The sequence below is a fragment of the Bos mutus genome, chromosome 21 (assembly GCF_027580195.1).
Source record: "Bos mutus isolate GX-2022 chromosome 21, NWIPB_WYAK_1.1, whole genome shotgun sequence".
Taxonomy (NCBI): Eukaryota; Metazoa; Chordata; class Mammalia; order Artiodactyla; family Bovidae; genus Bos; species Bos mutus.
In genome coordinates, this window is record NC_091637.1 from 57,790,844 (window position 1) to 57,796,193 (window position 5,350).

Sequence of the window (5,350 nt, forward strand, 5' to 3'; positions counted from 1 at the left end):
ACACTCCATTGTTCTTGTACCCTGTCACAAGCAAGTCATTAGGTCCAGCCCACGCTCCCAGGGAGGAAATTACACAAGGGTATGAACATCGAGATGGGGTTGTTGGGGGCCCTTAGAGGCTGCCTCGGAGAAAGCAATGGCACCCCACTCCAGTACTCCTGCCTGGAAAATCCCATGGATGGAGGAGGCTGGTAGGCTGCAGTCCATGGGGTCGCTGAGGGTCAGGCATGACTGAGCGACTTCACTTTCACTTTTCACTTTCATGCATTGGAGAAGGAAATGGCAACCCACTCCAGTGTTCTTGCCTGGAGAATCCCAGGGATGGGGGAGCCTGGTGGGCTGCTGCCTATGGGGTCACACAGAGTCGGACACGACTGACGTGACTTAGCAGCAGCAGCAGCAGCAGAGGCTGCCTATCACAGAAGTCCTGTACCTTCCCCAGGTCTCATAGCCAGGACATGTTCTAGCCTCCTTCAGGAGCCAGGCTTTCTGCCCCAGGGATGTGAGGATGGGACAGGATAGGCAGCTCCGGCCAAGCCCAGGACCACCTCCCCACCCCCCAGTGGCCTTGGCTTTCTGCCAGTCACACCCACTCCTTTCTCCTCCCATGGAAACTGGGCGTGTTCCCTGCTCAGCTCATAAGGCTGTGTGAGATAAGCGCCTTTGCCATCCAAATTGAAGAAACATTAGCTTTCAAAACCCAGGCCTGGGAGGAACCCACAAATGAGCAGTTGCCTGGAAAACTGGCCTATCTACTAGCCTCCTAAGGCTGCGGGTGATGTTTAAACTGAAAAGTGAGCTGTTATGTTGTATAACTGAGCCTTGTAAAGTTATTTCTCTAACAGATTTTCTTGCCTCTCATTTGAAAAGTCCAAGCAACCTGGTGGGTACAAGAAACACCACATTCTTTTTGTTTGTTTTTTTTTCCCTCCTGAAATTAACTGAGTGTCCCATCTCCGGGACTGGTGGATAATGAAATCTGTCTTCTGAGGGGCTCCCTCCCGCCCTCCCCCAACCCTGTAGACACTGAGTGGTTAGGGCAACAGATTCAGGGCTGAGAGCCTGAAATCACCCCCCACCATCACCAGAGAGGGAGCTGGGTAAGGCCAGCAAGTACTGTGCACACTTGTGCATGGCAGTGCCCGGCACACAGTAGGTGCACAATAAATCATTGTTGAATGTTGAGCGAGCAGTCTTTGGTTTGGTGGTCACAGTCTTTGCCCAAACATACAAGGTGTCTTGAAGAGAGGCACCAAAGGAGTCTTGGCCAGCCAGCCCAGGGTCCGGCGTTCCCCCAGGCACACAGGACTTTCCTCTCAAGGAGGAGTGCTTGGCTTCCCCTTGTTCGGGGACACCTAATTCCACCACTTCCCCAATTTCAGAAAATTCTCTCTATTCAGCCAGGCGCTACTCCCCATACCCTAATTCCCCCAAGTCCCATTGTTCTTTCTGGAAAGAGCTTTTCTTAACAATAAAGGCCTCTCTCTCAGCCTCACCCCTCGGAGTGGGAGCCAGGGAAGCCCACTGACCCCAGGGCTGGCCCACAGCTCTATTCCCCAAGGGTAGGGGATGGGAGGAGGGATCCGATTCTTTCTGATCTTCCCCAGCGGCGACACAGCATGCAAGTTTGTATCTCAGATTTTCCAGCTCAAAGTTGCAGGCTCTAATGCGAGGGGTGGGGGCAGGGAGCAGCCAGGAGGATGGTGCTGACATCCTGCAAGGAAACCCGGGCGTCCTGGGCTTCCCGCAGAGCACCCTGCCCGCAGCTCGCAGAGACGGTCAAGTGCGTGAAACAGCACGACGATAACACACACCAGGAAGTGGGTCTGCACTGAAACAGCTCCGCCAACAGGGCTAAGGCTGCCCGAGAACTCTCCACCATAGTCTCGGGAAAACGACTTGGGAGGGGTAGGCGACCCCTCTCTTTCTGGCAAAGACACAGACGTCCTTGAGGCTCCTTCCTACTACACGCAAATCCCTACCTGTCCCCTTTAGGCAAAGATGAACAAGACTCAGGCCCCAGTAAGCACCAGGCAAGGTCCACGTATATGGGGCGCTTACTGGATACCGAGTGCGGTGTCAAGTACTTTTCAAGATCATCTCATTTAGTCCTCCTGACTGCCCTTTGAGATGGGTATGGATACCCTCACTTTACAGATGAGGAAACAGAGAGGCATGCCTTCCACAAGGACTGATGCTATGGCAGTCATGACAGAAATACACTTGATGCCATCGCTCACACTTGTAATTACACGTCCTACTATTCCTTCCAACTCACAGTTGGAAAGGATAAGGACATAGCAGGACAGAGATGATGCAGTGGAAATTCAGAGGAATTCATGACCAGCTTGGAAATCTGAGAAGACTTCGTGGAGGAGGAGCCAGAATTTGAAGGATGGGGGTGGGGATGGGGGACTGTGACAAATGGAGCCTGTGAAAAGGACGTTCCAGGAGGAGCAGAGGCTTAGAGGGGGGTTCCGGGTACTTGAAGCCAGCCTCTTAAGCTCATGTATTAAGGATGTGGGGAAGTGAGAGAGAGGAGATAAGGCAGAAGTGGAGTAGGTTCATTCCAGAAAGAACACAGGGCAGCCCCTAGAAGGACGGTTCATGATTTCAACTCAAACCCAGACTGAAAACTGCTAGGGACTTCCCTGGTGGTCCAGTGGTTAAGACTCTACTCTCGATGCAGGGAGCCCAGATTTAATCCCTGATCGAAGAGTTGGCATGCCTCAACTAAAGATCCTGCAATGAAGATCGAAGAATAAGTAAGTAGATATTTAAAAGAAAAAAAGAAAGAAAATGGATGAACTATTTGGAAGCCTTTTTTCTCCCTGCTTTTTACCAGATGTTGTTGTTGTTGTTGTTGTTCAGTTGCTAAGTCGTGTCCGACTCTTTTGGACTGCAGCATGCCAGGCTTCCCTGTCCTTCATTATCTCCCGGAGCTTGCTCAAACTCATGTCCATTGAGTTCATGATGCCATCCAATCATCTCATCCTCTGTTGTCCCCTCCTCCTCCTGCATTCAATCTTTCCCAGCATCAGGGTCTTTTCAAATGAGTCCGCTCTTCGCATCAGGTGGCCAAAGTATTGGAGTTTCAGCTTCAACATCAATCCTTCCAATGAATACTCAGGGTTGATTTCCTTTAGGATGGATTGGCTTGATCTCCTTGCTGTCCAAGGGACTCTTAAGAGAGAAGTCTGATTACTTACAGACTAAAGAGACTACATTTTCTCTGCTCATTCAAGACCCAGTTGAGGAAAGTTTCCATTACACATAGTACTGAGATTCTGTGTAAGACTGTGTTTTTGTTTAAAAGCTTCACTATTAAAAATATTTTTTCATCTATTTTTAATGGCCTAAATTGTTCAGCTCCTTCACTGAGTGGGGAGTCAGTGGCCTAGAGAGGCCCTGGAAGTCACCTGAGGCTACACAGCCGTGAGCGGCAGGGTCTAGAGCTAGCCTGGGCCCAGGGTTGCCTGTGCTCCTTCCACAGGCCAGTGCCAGCTTGGTTTGGAGCTGCTGTGGTCTGGGGAGAGGAGGAGATGGGCCAAGGGCTCAGGGCTTATTATGACCCAGCATGAGGGCTCCTTCTTAGAAGCCCTCCTTCTGGAAGGCCCAAATGACTCTGATGTGGGCTTGACAAGGGTTAAGCCTGAGACCAGGCCCCAGGCAGTGCCCTCACAGACCCTTCCCTGCTCTTCTCAGCAAAGTCTCCTCACCCACACCCCCAGGAGCCACACCTGGCTCAATCATTCCTCCACCAAGTGAAGTCCACCTAACACAGTCTCCACTGAGCACTGGATATGGAGTCAGAATCTGGGCTTCATCCCAGCTGAACATCTTACTAGATGAGCCCTGCACTGAGCCTGTCACCTCTCTGGCTTTTCCTTAGCTGTAAAACAAACAAACAAACAACAGAGCAGAAACTCCACATGCAAGAAAAGGCATGGGGAGTACACAGCCCCTTGCAAGCACCTGCATTGCTCCTCAGAACAAATTCAAACCCAGCTCTGGAGTCAGGCTGCCTGGGATTGAATCCTTCCATGTGCTGGGTAAATTAATTTTTCTATGCCTTAGTTCCTCATTTGTAAAACAGGGATAATAGAACCTACCGCCATAGACTAGTTGTGAGGAAATTACGATAATATAGGTTGAGAGTTTAGGATGGTGCTTGATACATAGTAAGTGCTCAAAAAAGTGATCAATCAAGACTCAAGGAGAAATAACAAAAAAAAAATTAGCTTTTATTGTTATTTCTCTTTGAGTCTTGATTGATCCCAAACTCCCCACTGAGTAAGTGATATGCGCTTGGAAGATGTAGATGTTGTCTACTTGAGAGCCTAGCCTGGTACCAACAGCAGATGTGTAAGAGTCGGGTGGGGGAATTAATACACAATCCCGGAAGTATTAATACTTATAAAAGGGGTACATACAATTCATTGGAGCCCCTTGCCCCCACCCCCAAAGCACTGTCTTCCAGCAATCAGGGACTAGTGAATGAATCTCTGAATGATACATATTCGTTCTGAATGATACATATTCGTCTGTTTGATGTTCAGCAATAATGAGCTTGTATACAGGGTGAGTCAACCAAGCCTGGTTCACGGTCTGTGCCTCATATATAGCCATACAATTCCAGAGGCACAGAATTAACGATCGTAGAAATTCAGTCATTCAACAAACATTAATTGGGTGGCCTGGCAACCTACTGATTCATGAGTTGGAAGTGGGTAAAATATTATTTAGAAGCTACACGTGCAGGCAGGTAACTTAATATTAGTGAACACATGTTCCCTAAGCACCTGTCCTCTGATCTTGAGCAAACTATACTTATATGACCTTATTATGAATTAACGAGGGCCGACAAAGAATCTGACTGCCAATGCAGGAGACCTGGGTTCGATCCCCGGGTCAGGAAGATCCCCTGGAGAAGGCGATGGCAAACCATTCTAGTATTCTTGCCTGGAGAATCCCATGGACAGAGGAGCCTGGCGGGCTACAGTCTATAGGGTCGCAAAGAGTCGGACACAACAGAAGTGACTTAGCACATAGCACAGCCAATCTTTCAGAAGACTTCAATTTACAGTTTTGAGCGAAAGTCCTTCAGCCTTCACAAACGAAGACTTGTGTTTCTGGGTTGGGCTAACTCCTTTGCTAGTTAAGAGGTTTCTGTGTCTTTAAAAGGAGGCGGTACCCTGTCAAATGGCCCCTAAAGTATAGGCTGAAGGTGCGTGAAGTCCCACCCACTTTCTGTGACGTCCTGTGGCCCAGCTTCTGATTGCCCGCTTCAGACGTCAATCGCGGGGCGTGTGTCTTGCTGGGACACAGTAGAGGTCTAACCTCTGGTTTG